Source organism: Arvicanthis niloticus, chromosome 6, assembly GCF_011762505.2.
Source record: "Arvicanthis niloticus isolate mArvNil1 chromosome 6, mArvNil1.pat.X, whole genome shotgun sequence".
NCBI lineage: Eukaryota > Metazoa > Chordata > Mammalia > Rodentia > Muridae > Arvicanthis > Arvicanthis niloticus.
Window position 1 is genome coordinate 15,437,135 of NC_047663.1, and position 13,999 is coordinate 15,451,133.

The 13,999-nt window shown below is 43.4% G+C and overlaps 1 pseudogene; it reads right to left on the bottom strand.

Moving 5' to 3' along the window:
- Positions 1-4,145: 4,145 nt before the first annotated feature.
- On the bottom strand, positions 4,146-6,166 carry LOC117709887 (smad nuclear-interacting protein 1 pseudogene; annotated as a pseudogene).
- Positions 6,167-13,999: the final 7,833 nt, after the last annotated feature.

Genomic DNA, 13,999 nt, shown 5'->3' on the forward strand with positions numbered 1-13,999 from the left:
ACACTGAGTCTTCAGGTAGATCTATTTCCAATTTTCTGAGGAAACTCCAGATTGATTTCCAGAGTGGTTGTGCCAGTTTGCAATCCCACCAGCAATGGAGGAGTGTTGCTTTTTCTCCACATCCTTGCCAACATGTGTTGTCACCTGAGGATTTGATCTTAGCCATTCTGATTGATTTAAGGTGGAATCTCAGGGTCGTTTTGATTTGCATTTCTCTGATCACTAAGGACTTTGAACATATCTTTAGGTGCTTCTCAGCCATTCGAGATTCGAGATTTCTCTGTTGTGAATTCTAAGTTTCGATTCAGTATATCTGGTTTTATGTTGAGGTCCTTGGTCCACTTGGACTTGAACTTTGTGCAAGGTGACAAATATGGGTCTATTTTCATTTTTCTACATACAGACAGCCAGTTAGACCAGCACCATTTATTGACGATGCTTTCTTTTTTCCATTGTATATTTTTGGTGTCTTTGTCAAAGATCAAGTGTCCGTAAGTTGTGTGTTTTATTTCTGGGTCTTCAATTCTATTCCATTGATCTTCCTGCCTGTCTCTGTAGCAATACCATGCAGTTTTGTCACTATTGCTCTGTAGTATAGCTTGAGGTCAGGGATGGTGATTCCCCTTTTATTCTTTTATTTTTTATTCTTTTATTGTTAAGAATTGTTTTCCCTATTCTGGGGTGTTTTTTGCCTCTCCAGATGAAATTGAGAATTGTTCTTTCAATGTCTTTGAAGAATTAATTGTGTTGAGATTTTGATGGGGAGTGCATTGAATCTGTATATTGCCTTTGGTAGGATGGCCATTTTTACTATATTAATTCTGCCAAACCACGAGCATGGGAGATTTCTCCATTTTCTGAAATCTTCTTTGATTTCTTTCTTGAGAGACTTGAAATTATTGTCATACAGGTCTTTCACATGTTTGGTTAGAGTTACCCCAAGATATTTTATATTATTTGTGGCTATTGTGAAGGGAGTTATTTCTCTAGTTTCTTTTCTCAGCCTGTTTATCATTTGTATAAAGGAAGGCTACTGATTTATTTGAGTTAATTTTATATCTGGCCACTTTGCTGAAGTTGTTTATCTGCTGGAGAAGTTCTCTGGTAGAATTTTTGGGGTCTCTAATGTATACTATCATATCATCTTCAAATAGTAATACTTTTATTTCTTCTTTGACAATTTGTATCCCCTTGATCTGTTTTTGTTGTCTTATTGTTCAAGCTAGCACTTTGAGTACTATATTGAATTGAATAGATGTGGGGAGAGTGGGCATCCTTGTCTTGTCCCTGATTTTAGTGGGATTGCTTCAAGTATGTCTCCATTTAATTTGATATTGGCTGTTGGTTTGCTGTAAATTGCTTTTATTATGTTTAGGTATGGGCCTTGAATTCCTGATCTCTCCAATACTTTTAACATTAAGAGGTGTTGTATTTTGCCAAATGCTTTTTCTGCATCTGAGGAGATGATCATGTGATTTTTTTCTTTTTTTCTTTGAGTTTGTTTATAGAGTGGATTATGTTAATGGATTTTCATATATTGAACCAATCTTGTATCCCTGGGATGAAACCTACTTGAACATGGTGAATGATGGTTTTGATGTGTTCTTGGATTCAGTTTGCAAGAATTTTATTGAGTATTTTTGCATCGATATTCATAAACAAGATTGGTTTGAAGTTCTCTTTTTTGGATGGGTCCTTGTGTGGTTTAGGTATCAGAGTAATTGTGGCTTCATACAATGAGTTAGGTAATGTTCCTTCTGTTTCTTTTTTTTTTTTTTGTTTTTTGTTTTTTGTTTTGTTTTTTTTGAGACAGGGTTTCTCTGTGTAGTTCTGGCTGTCCTGAAACTCACTCTGTAGACCAGGCTGGCCTGGAACTCAGAAATCCGCCTGCCTCTGCCTCCCAGGTGCTGGGATTAAAGGTGTGCACCACCACTGCCCAGCCCTTCTGTTTCTATTTTATGGAATAGTTTGAGGAATATTAGTATCAGATCTCCTTTGAAGGTCTGGTAGAATTCTGCACTAAATCTATCTGGCCTTGGGCTTTTTTTGGTTGGGAGGTTTTTAATGATTTCTTCTATTTCCTTGTGTGATATGGGCCTGTTTAGATAGTTTACCTCTCTTGATTTAACTTTGGTATGTTGTATCTGTCTAGAAAACCATCCATTTCATCTAGATTTTCCAGTTTTGTTGAGTATAGGCTTTTATAGTAGAATCTGATGATTTTTTGAATTTCCTCAGTTTCTGTTATGTCTCCCTTTTTATTTCTGATTTTGTTAATTTGGATGCTGCCTCTGGGCTCTTTAGTTAGTTTGGCTAGGGATTTATCTGTGTTGTTTATTCTCTCAAAGAACCAGCTTTCAGTTTTGTTGAATCTTTGTATTGTTCTCTTTGTTTTTATTTGGTTGATATCGGCCCTGAGTTTGACTGTTTCCTGCCTCTATTCCTCTTGGGTGAGTTTGCTTCTTTTTGTTCTAGAGCTCTCAGGTGTGCTGTTAAGTTGTCAGTGTATTATGTCTCTAGTTTCTTTACCAGGGTACTTAGTGCTATGAATTTTCCTCTTAGCACTGCTTTTATTGTGTCCCACAAGTTTGGGTATGATGTGTCATCATTTTCATTAAATTGCAGGAAGTCTTAAATTTCTTTATTTCTTCCCTGACCAGGTTATCATTGAGTAGAGAGTTGTTCAGTTTCCATGTGTATGTGGGCTTTCCATTGTTTTTGTTATTATTGAAGACCAGCCTTAGGCTATGGTGATAAGATAGGATGCATGGGATTATTTCATTCTTCTTGTATCAGTTGAAGGTTATATGGTTGATTTTGGAGAAGGTACCATGGGTTACTGAGAAGAAGGTATATTCTTTTGTTTTAGGGTGAAATGTTCTGTAGATATCTGTTAAATCCATTTGGTTCATAACCTCTATTAGTTTTACTGTGTCTCTGTTTAGTTTCTGTTTCAATGACTTGTCTGTTGGTAAGAGTCGGGTGTTGAAGTCTCCCACTATTGTGTGGGGATCAATGTGTGTTTTGAGCTTTAGTAAAGTTACTTTTATGAATGTGGGTGCCCTTGCATTTGGGGCATAGATGTTCAGAATTGAGACTTTCTCTTGGTAGATTTTCCCTTTGATGAATATGAGGAAGTGTCCTTCCTCATTACGCTTGATAACTTTTGGTTGAAAGTCTATTTTATTGGATATTAGGATGGCAACTCCAGCTTGTTTCCTGGGACCATTTGCTTGGAAGACCTTTTTCTATCCTTTTACTCTGAGATAGTGTCTGTTTTTGTTATTGAGGTGTGTCTTATTTTCGTATCCAGTCTGTTAGTTTATATCTTTTTATAGATGAGTTGAGTCCATTAATATTGAGAGATATTAAAGACAGATGACTGTTGGAAAGCAGCCACTGCTTTTAACCTCTAAGGTATTTCTCTAGCCCCAGACAAGGCAACTCTTAAAAAGGAAATCATTTAATTGGAGCTGGCTTACAGTTTCAGAGATTCATTATCAACGTGGTGGGAAGCATGGTAGTGTGCAGGCAGACATGGTACTGAAGGAGCCTTTTTTTTTTTTTTTCCAGACAGGCTTTTTTTTTTTTTTTAATGTGAGAAAAGTAATACCCTCTAAAATGAGGCTATATTTACAAATTTTATTTGTTTATTTATCTTTTATTTTCTTTATTTTTCCCCTTCCCTCTTCCCTCTCTCTGGCCCTGCTCACTCTGGCCCAAAGTTTTTAATCTATTTATTATACGTAAGTACACTGTCTTCAGACACTCCATAAGAGGGCATCAGATCTCATTACAGATGGTTGTGAGCCACCATGTGGTTGCTGGAATTTGAACTCAGGACCTCTGGAAGAGCAGTCAGTGCTCCTAACCACTGAGCCATCTCTCCAGCCCACAAATTTTATTTTATTTATTTATTTATTTATTTATTTTTGGTTTTTCGAGACAGGGCTTCTCTGTGTAGTCCTGGCTGTCCTGGAACTCACTCTGTAGACCAGGCTAACCTCGAACTCAGAAATCCACCTACCTCTGCTTCCCAAGTGCTGGGATTAAAGGCGTGTGCCACCACTGCCCGGCAAATTTGATTTTTTTAAACCTCAAACATACATATAAATGAAAACCTGCTCTCCAAATGCAGACAGGCCTTTGCCTATCATGTGGTATTTTTTATATCACAAAACACTGTCATATGAAAATCAGCACACAGCTCTGAAGTACACACAGACCGTATGTAAGGATTATCTTTCTACTCACACAGACCCCAGGTGGGAAGTTCAGACACTAGGCTGTCCCTTACTGTCCACCCTTGGAAGGTAAATACGAACGCATGGTTAAAGATGAAGCAGAAATCTGGAGGCTCCACAACCTCCTTTAGACACATGCGCACATCCCTCGGCCACAGCGAGGCCCCTCCTACAAAGTCAGTGTAGTGTGTTTCTCAAAGGGAGAAGAGAGGTAACATTTGAATAAAAATGCAAAGCTAAAAAAAAAAAGACCAGATGATCAAACTGTTATGTCTGTTTCATGGGGAAATCAGGAACCCTCATAGGATGCAGATCTATACCCCATGCATGATATGACACCAGCACCTGTTGGTAGAAGCCATGATTTCCCTACACAGTCATGTCTACACAGGCGTTGCAGAGTGTCTATTTAGCACAGACAGCCAATAATGAGGTCACGTGGTAAACTGTCACCCCCCAAAACAAAGTACAAAATCAACTTCTATGACTCAGGAGCTGAACCGGGTCAAAGCTTTGGTATGTGCTGGAGGTTTTTCTGGTGACAACCAAAGCTGACTAAGATTCTCTACTCTAGGGTTTGTCCCCAAAGCAAAACTCCTGGCCCAGAAAGCCCAACAACTATATAAGTAAGAAACTGTACAAAGAGAAGAAGGCACCATCCCCTTTCCAAGGGCTGTTTCCTATGCAGCAGTTCTGAAGGCACCCACCACAGCCACACACTTTGACCAAACTCCACATGCTGTAATTGGTGAGATTGTTTGGAAAACAATCGAACACAGGCAGGTGGCTACTGTGCCAAGCTCAAGAAAATATGAAGTGACAGTTCTCATACTGCAACATAAGCTGGACAGCAACAGACCGAAGACTTAAGGCAAGAAGAGGTGTTAGAGTCACCCCCACCGCCTCCCTGTAGGGACGGTTTCTAACAGTGGAGGCTGCTTCTCAGCTGCTAGCTGTCAGACACCATTTCCTCCTCCTCTTCATCTTCCTTCCTGTCAAGTTCAGAGGCGTCCGAAAGCTTATGAAGCAAGACATATTCTCTGCTACTAAGCCCAAATTTAAGTACGTCTTTTTCTTTCAGTTCATAGTATCTCTGTGGCTAAATACGCTTGTCATTCAAGAATGTTCCGTTGCCTGAGCCGAGGTCAATGATAGAGTTCCTCCGACCACCTGTGTCATCAGCACGGGTGTACTCCACAAGCCGGTACTGGAAGACTGCATGTTGCTTTGAGCAAGAGGGATGGTTGATGGGAAAGTCTGCGATGCACTTTGATGCACAGAGAAGATGCGCACTCTGCCGATGGATGTACATGACAGGAAGTACCTCATCATTTTTAAAGGAGTAGAGATGCCACCGTTTTGGGGGATCTGGGCTTTTGGGGGCTCACTGTATTTAATAACCACACCCCGGAAGGTATTAGAGTCCTCAAGAAGTGCCCCAGAAAGTTCAAAGCTTGGTTTTTCTTTAACGGGCACTTCTTTGCTTCTGTTTCCAGCAGGGTGAGGGATCACATCCTGAGCCCAACCGCCAGCACTTTCATTCTGCTGGTGGTGCTCCTGGCACCTGGCATTATGAAAGTCCCTCTCTTCTTCTTGGGCCTGCCGGTTCTGGCTGTCTCTATCCCGACCCTGTCCACCGACAGCCCTCTCATCAGAGCTCCTCCTCGGTGGGAATGGCCCCTGTGCTGGTCTCACTCACTGTTCCAAGCTCTCCTGTGCCCTCGTCCTCTCCGTGGATGGTCCTCACGTTCCTGCTTCACTTTGACCACGGATTAGTGGGGACTCCGGCTTCTCTTAGTCCGAGGAGACTTGTTTCTTCTCCCAGAGGACTTGCTTTCCTTTTTGGCTGGGGACCAGCTTGCTCCCCGGGCTCGGCTCCCACAGTGACCAGCACGGCTGCGCGACCAGTTCAGGGAAGGAAGTTAAAATTCTATGTCTTAATCTGTAGGCAGCCAGAAGGAGACTGTGAGCCACACTGGATGTAGCTTGAGCATATGAGACATCAAATCCCGCCCCCACAGTGACACATTTCCTCCAATGAGGACACATCTCCTAACAGTGCCATTTATGGGATTATGGGGGCCATTTTATTCAAACCATCACACGTGCCTTTTTTTAAATCTAGGTTTTGCATGTGTGAGGAAGAAAATGATGTCTACGGCCTATAGAGTGTCAAAAAATGGAGTGTGTGTGCCTGTGTGTGAACATTTTAACTTTTCTTCACAATCTTTCGTGTTTGTGATATATGTTTGTGAGCGATGTGTGTACGTGTGCATGTGTGCAGTGTGATGTGAACACAGAGGTCAAAGGACAACTTTTAAGACGAGTCAGTCTCAAGCTGAATGGTGGTGGCGCATGCCTTTAATCCCAGCACTTGGGAGGCAGAGGCAGGTGGATTTCTGAGTTTGAGACCAGCCTGGTCTACAGAGTGAGTTCCAGGACAGACAGGACTACACAGAGAAACCCTGTCTCGAAAAACCAAAAAAAAAAAAAAAAAAAAAGAGTCAGTCTCAAAAAAAATGTCTTTCTGAGTCTGGATTATTTTGCTTAACATAGTAGACTCTAGTTCCATTCCCCCCCCCCTCCCCCCACTTTCTCTCTCCCTCTCCCTCTGGCTGGCCTCAGCTTACAGTGTAGCCGAGAGTGACCTTGAACTCCAGATCTCCCTGCCTCCACTTTACAAGTGCTGGATTATAGGTGAGTGCTGCAGGCTGGCTTCCCACAATGTGTAAACTGTACCTCACACTCTACTTAGGTCCCAGTGTCCCCCTTTCTCACCTTAGTATCTGAGCCAGGATGCAGTCACTGTGTTTCATGGAGTTCGTAGATCTCCTCAGCCTGTGAGTCAGGGATACTGTTCTGCTCTGGTATCCTCTCATGATTAGACCAGGGAGACAGATTCTTGGGCAGAGAAACTGAGACAACCCCCTCCTTCTCATTGCACAATAGCATCTACTAGCTGTGATTGATGCCAGGGCTCTTGGGATTTCAAAGCCAGTTGGAGGTCACAGTAAAGGGAGGAGTTAGATTTGAACCTGGGCTACTCTGAGCTCTGCACCAATTTCTTCAGAGTTGGAGACAGATAACCTGCTAGGTAAGGATGTAACAAAAGGTCTCCACTGTTGGATTGGAGGATGAAAGGTGGGAACTTTTATTTTTTTGAGACAGGGTTTCTCTGTGTAGCTCTGGCTATCCTGGAACTCACTCTGTAGACCAGGCTGGCCTCAAACTCACAGAGATCCACCTGCCTCTTCCTCCCAAGTGCTGGGATTAAAGACATGTGCCACCACTGGATGAAAGGCAGGAACTTCTGAACCTCTATATTAGGGTGCTATCTAAGCCTGGTCTTCAATTCTTTCAGTCTGACACACGCAGCAATAAGGCTTGTCCTTAAATAGATCCAGCAGGAATGTTTTTTCCTGTTAGGGGTTGTCTAGTCTTCATGCCTCTAACACCAGCATGAAAGATGCACCAGGGTCTGATGATTCAAAAAGAGACACATTTTCCCTGAGTTCTGTAAGTCACATCACCAACCCAGCCAGTGACTCCCGCTCTTTGGGCATCACTGGATAAGATTTCTCCAAAGGGTGCATTTAGATGGAGTTGGCTCCTGACTGCTGGAGAACCTGGGTCTCGTTCACTTGTGGACGGCTCTGCCTAGCAGGTAAGAGCAAAACTCACTGCTCCACATCTGAAACTCTGGGCCATCCTGCAGTTTTAGAGTTGATGTTCTGAGCCTTGTCCTTTGAGTGGCATTCATCCAGCATGTGTGTTTCATTTGACCCTCACTTAATTCAAAGGATTTTAAAAAATTAATTCACAACACGAAAAAAATCAAGAGCTCCTCATAAAGAGTCCGGACTTTGGCTTCTCGGGAAAAATGAGATGTAGCAATAAGTGGCTCGCTCTCCCACAGCCAGAGATGAACAGTGGCTGTCCCCTTAGCTACGACATAGGTACTTATTCTGTTCTGGTCTGCGCTGCACCCTAATATATTGTCCCCAGTTTCTCACTGCTGTTGTGTGCCTGGCATTTTAAAGTGTTCACGTCCACAACTTGCTGTATATTTAGTCACGCAATAAACATTAAGCTCTTTCCTGGCCAAGTTCTTCTCTAGGAGCTAGATCAACTCCACATTAATCTAGCACCTACAGTTGACCCTAGACCTCTATGTGAAGGTCACGGGAAAGTTGTCCTTGATAATATGAGGCTGTTGAAGAATGTCCCCCAGTTCTGTCTCCAGTGCTTTAAGTGGGACCTCTGGCTCTGGCTGAGCCACCTGTCTGTCATTTTCTCTTCAAGACCTTGTCTCTCTTCTAACTTTTTTTTTCTGTACTGAAGGTCAGCTTGGGACCTTGTATATAGTAGGCAAACACTCTACCACCAAGTCACACCTCCAGCTCTCCTTTCTATTTTTACTTATTATTTTAAATTATCTGCGTGTGCGTGCACATTAATGCAGGTGCCCATGGAGACCAGCAGCTTGCCAGTTTAATCATCTTTGCCTAGTATATCATCTGAGCATTTCTTTGCCTATAAAATGGGGACAGAATTGTGTATTCATAAGACTACTGTCAATATCATGTGTGATATGTATGTTGCTTTCTGTCACTGTGATAAAACTCTCACAGGCAGGGTGGTGGTGGCACATGCCTCCCAGCACTTGGGAGGCAGAGGTAGGGGGGATGTCTGTGAGTTCAAGGCCAGCCTGGTCTACAGAGAGAGTTCCAGGACACTCAGGGCTTCATGGAGAAAGCTTGTCTCAAAAAACCAGAAGAGAGAGGAGGAGGAAGAGGAGGAGGAGGAGGAGGAAGAAGGAGAAAAGGAAGAGGAGGAAGAGGAGAAAGATGAAGTGGAGGAGGAAGAGGAAGAGGAAGAAGGAGGAGAGGAGGAGGAGGAAGAGGAGAAAGATGAAGAGGAGGAAGAGAAGGAGGAAGAGGAGGAGGAAGAGGAAGAAGAGGAAGAAGAGGAAGAAGAGGAAGAGAAAGATGAAGAGGAAGAAGAAGAAGAAGAAGAAGAAGAAGAAGAAGAAGAAGAAGAAGAAGAAGAAGAAGAAAAAAGAAGAAAAAGAAGAAAAAGAAGAAGAAACAAAACCAAAAAACAACCCCACTCATCTGTTTTCTAGGAGAGCTGTTTCAGTGGATATAGTGGTGCTTGCTTAAAATGACAAGCTTGGGGCCAGCCTGGGCTACAGGAGACCCATCTTAAAAGCCAAGGCAGCGATAGAGAATGGCTGCTCCATTTTACATTCCCAGCTCTTGGGTTTGTTGTTTGTTTGTTATTTGTTTTGATTATACTGGCTGGTTAACTTAGAATGGACTGTCATCCCAAATATTGAAGTTGAGGGGGCTTTCCCTGCTTGTCACACACACATGTTTGCTATTAACTTTCACACGTAGAAGCCAAGTACTCGTCTGTTGGTTTGGACATCTGAAATAAACCTGGCTGCCTCTGATTTTTCAGGTTGGCATCGGGTCCTGCCAGGCCTTTGAATCAGCTGGGTGCAGGGAAGGGTCACCAGGAAATTCAGGCTGCTTGGACCCGACAGGAAGCGTGGGATGAAGCTGAGTCTGGCTCCTGGTCAGCCAGGCTGGGGCCTGAGGCTTCCAGGCTGGCTCAGTGTGCACCGCCAGGAAACAGCCGGAGCTCCTTAGTCACTCCACCCCTCAAACACAAATTCATAAGCGAGATAGCTCCAAGCTCCTTCCTGTGAGAAATAGCTTCGGAAAGCCTGGAATAAGATTATTTGCAGAGTAACAGTGACTTTGTGTCCTTCTGGCTCCCACAGTTGTGTTAGTGGCTTTAGGGTAGAAAACTTCTGTAGGTTCTTTTTCTCTCTCTTTTTTTTTAAGGTTCATCTATGTAATAAATGCGTTGATCATGTATTGTTCATGTATTTGTATGTGTACTGCAATCATACTTGATGCTCTTCCAGGCCAGAAGAGGGCATTGGACCCTCTGGAGCTGGAGTTACAGGTGGTTATGAGCTGTCATGTGGATGCTGGGTATTGAACTTGGTCTTCTGCAGGATCAGCCAGTGCTCTTAACCACTGAGCTATCTCTCCAGCTCCTACTGTGGGGTTTTCTATTGATGCTTGGGTGCTTGCTGTTGTGACAGCCTTCCCCACAAAGGTGACATGTGTACAACTGTTCTTTTCCATTTGTTTGTTTGTTTATTTCTGATAGCGTTGGGATTGGGTCTTGAGCCTCATACATAGTATGCTAGTGTTTTACCATGTGGCTACAGAATTCTGAGCCTACAGATCTGTTTGGTTGGTTGGATTTTTTTTTTGACCTTATTGTTGTTGTTGATTTGTTTAAGACAGAATCTTGCTCTATGTCCCTGACTGACTTGCAATCTTCTTGCTTCTGAGACCTAGAATTATGAAGCGGTGTTGCCATATTTTCCTTTATTTACTAATATAATATAGTTTGCTGTTGTTGTTGCCTTTTCTGAGACAGAGTCATATATATATATATATATATATATATATATATATATATATATATTTTTTTTTTTTTTTTTTTTTCGAGACAGGGTTTCTCTGTGTAGTCCTGGCTGTCCTGGAACTTACTGTGTAGCTGAAACAACCTTGAACTTCTGGTCCTCCTTCTTCCTCCTCCCTGGAGCTGGGGTTATAGTGTATGTGACCATGTTGGGTTTTTTTTTTCTGGCTCTGGGGATTGAATCTAGGACTTCATGCTCACTAAGTATGCCCATTTTACCAGAAGAGAGTACCTCCCTCTTTTTGTTTGTTTGTTTTTGTTTTTTTCAAGACAGGGTTTCTCTGTGTAGAGTGCCTCTGTCTTAACACTGTAATTTTTATGCTTTTGTTTTTTCAGACAGGGTCTTTCTGGGTAGCTCTGGCTGTCCTGGAATTCACTCTGCAGACCAGGCTGGCCTTGAACTCATAGAAATCCTCCAGAATCTGACTCCCAAGTGCTAAGTCAAAGGTATGTGCCACAATCACCTGGCTTACACTATAATTTTTTAATGGATTACATTTATGTTGATAAATAGATAAGTCCACATAATTTCACCTAGATACCCCAGTAACTCCATATCATAAACAAATGGTGAACACTCTTGTCTAGTGTCTCCTAGGTCTAGGAGATAAATTTGACACCATTAAACCATTTTCCATTGTGGTTTGGAAGGCAGGTAATTTAGCACTGGTTCCATACTTAGGCTCTCATTCTAGCTGGAAGTTGTCTGTGTGCAGGTCAGTAGTCCCACATGAGATGTAATGGGTCTGAACTGAGATGTTCTATAAATTCAAGATCTACTCTGGGGGAGTTGGAGAGATGGTGTACTGGCTGGTTTTGTGTGTCAACTTGACACAAGCGGGAGTCATCACTGAGAAAGGAGCCTCAGTTGAGGAAATGCCTCCATGGGATCCAGCTATAAGGCATTTTCTCAATTAGTGATAAAGGGTGGGAGGGCCCATTGTGAGTGGTGTCATCGTGGGCTGGTAGTCTTGGGTTTGATAAGAGAGCACGCTGAACAAGCCAGGGGAAGCAAGCCAGTAACATCCCTCCATGGCCTCTGCATCAGCTCCTGCTTCCTGACCTGTTTGAGTTCCAGTCCTGACTTCCTTTGGTGATGAATAGCAATGTGGAAGTGTAATCTGAATGAACCCTTTCCTCCCCAACTTGCTTCTTGATTGATCATGATATTTGTTGCAGGAATAGAAACTCTGACTAAGCCGGGAAGTGGTGGCGCACGCCTTTAATCCCAGCACTTGGGAGGCAGAGGCAGGTGGATTTCTGAGTTCGAGGCCAGCCTGGTTTACAGAGTGAGTTCCAGGACAGCCAGGGTTACACAGAGAAACCCTGTCTCGAAAAATGGGGGTGGGGGGAGGACCCTGACTATGGGGGCGGGGGGAGGACCCTGACTATGGGGGCGGGGGGAGGACCCTGACTATGGGGGCGGGGGGAGGACCCTGACTATGGGGGCGGGGGGAGGACCCTGACTATGGGGGCAGGGGGAGGACCCTGACTAAGACAGATGACTCAGTAGATAAGAGTGTGGACTGCTCCTGTAGAAAACCCAAGTTCAGTTCCCAGTGCCCACACTGAATGGTTCACAACTACATGTAACTTCAGCTCCAGGGGATCTGGTGCCCTCCTCTGGTCACTGGGGGTACCTGCACTCATGTGCTCTTACACATACCCCCAACACACACACACAATTAACAATAAAACAATCTTTTAAAAAAATATAGGTATAAATAAACACTTGACAATAAAAAATGCACACATTTTTTTCCTTTGGTTTTCGAGACAGAGTTTCTCTGTGTAGCCCTGGCTGTCCTGGAACTCACTCTGTAGACCAGGCTAACCTCGAACTCAGAAATCCACCTACCTCTGCTTCCCAAGTGCTGGGATTAAAGGCGTGCGCCACCACCGCCCGGCCACATTTGGATTTTGACAATTTGGCATGAAAAGAATAACAAAGGCAGAATTTCTTATTGGTGATTGAAAATGCTGTTCATGTGAAAAAAATTAATGAGTCTATAAAATAAATAAATGAGTCTATAACAATGAGTGTAATTATAGCCGGACATGGTGGCGTACATCTTTAATCCCAAGACTTGGGAAGTGGAGGCAGGCAGATCTGGGGGGGGGGGGGGATTAAAGGGTGTGCTACAGCTGAGCTGAACCACAACAAGGTTTTTCCAGTTCACAACCGTGGGGTTCACAGTGTGGTCAAATATCCTGTCACTTGAGCTCACAGAGAGCTACTTGCTTCTGCCTCCTGAGTGCTGGGATGAAAGGTGTGTGCCATACACTTAGTGTGTTAGTCAGAGCTCTCTAGAGTAACAAAACTCAGAGAATGAAGCTTTCTACTTAGAAAGTGGGTTTATTAGAATGACTTACAGGTTATGGTCCAGCTAATCCAACAATAACTGGCCGTGAACAGAAAGTCCAAGAATTCAGTAGTTTCTCAGCCAGCCCATGAGGTTACATATCTCAGCTGATCTTCAGTATGTGCTGGGATCCTGAAGAAGTAGACTCTGATACCAGTGAAGGACGGATATGATATCAAAATGAGGGCAAGTGGGCAGTGAGCAAAAGCTTCCCTTTTCTGAATCCTTATAAAGGCTTTCAGCAAAGGGTATGGCCAGATTTAAGGTGTGGCGTCCATGCTCAAGAGCTGGATTAGCAGTGGATCCACCTACTTCAAGTTAAGCAAAAATGCCTCCTCGATGTGCTCTCAGTTACTGAATTTTAGTTAATTCTAGATATCAGGTTGATAACCAAGAATAGACATGGTTGGCATTCCTTCTAGGCTCCGCCCCACAGTTACCTGGCAATATCCAGATATGCCTGACTCACTATAAAAGGGGCTGCTTGCCCCCTCCTCACTCTCTTCCTCTCTTCTCCTTTTTTCCTCTTCCCCCTCTCTTCCCATTCCCTTCCCCCATCTCTCTCCACATGCTTATGGCCAGTCTCTAGTCCTCTACAGTCTCTCTCTCTCTCTCTCTCTCTCTCTCTCTCTCTCTCTCTCTCTCTCTCTGTGTGTGTGTGTGTGTGTGTGTGTGTCTATTCCCTTCCCAACTCTTCTCCCCATGCCCTAAATAAACTCTATTCTATACTATAATCGTTGTGTGGCTGGTCCCTCAGGGTGAAGGGATGCCCCAGCATGGGCCCTCAGAGGTACCCCTTCTGCCACCCCACACCATACCCTGGCTCTTCTTTTTCTTTTTTATAAAACACAACAGACACCACATCCAGCTTTTTAATTTTTTTTT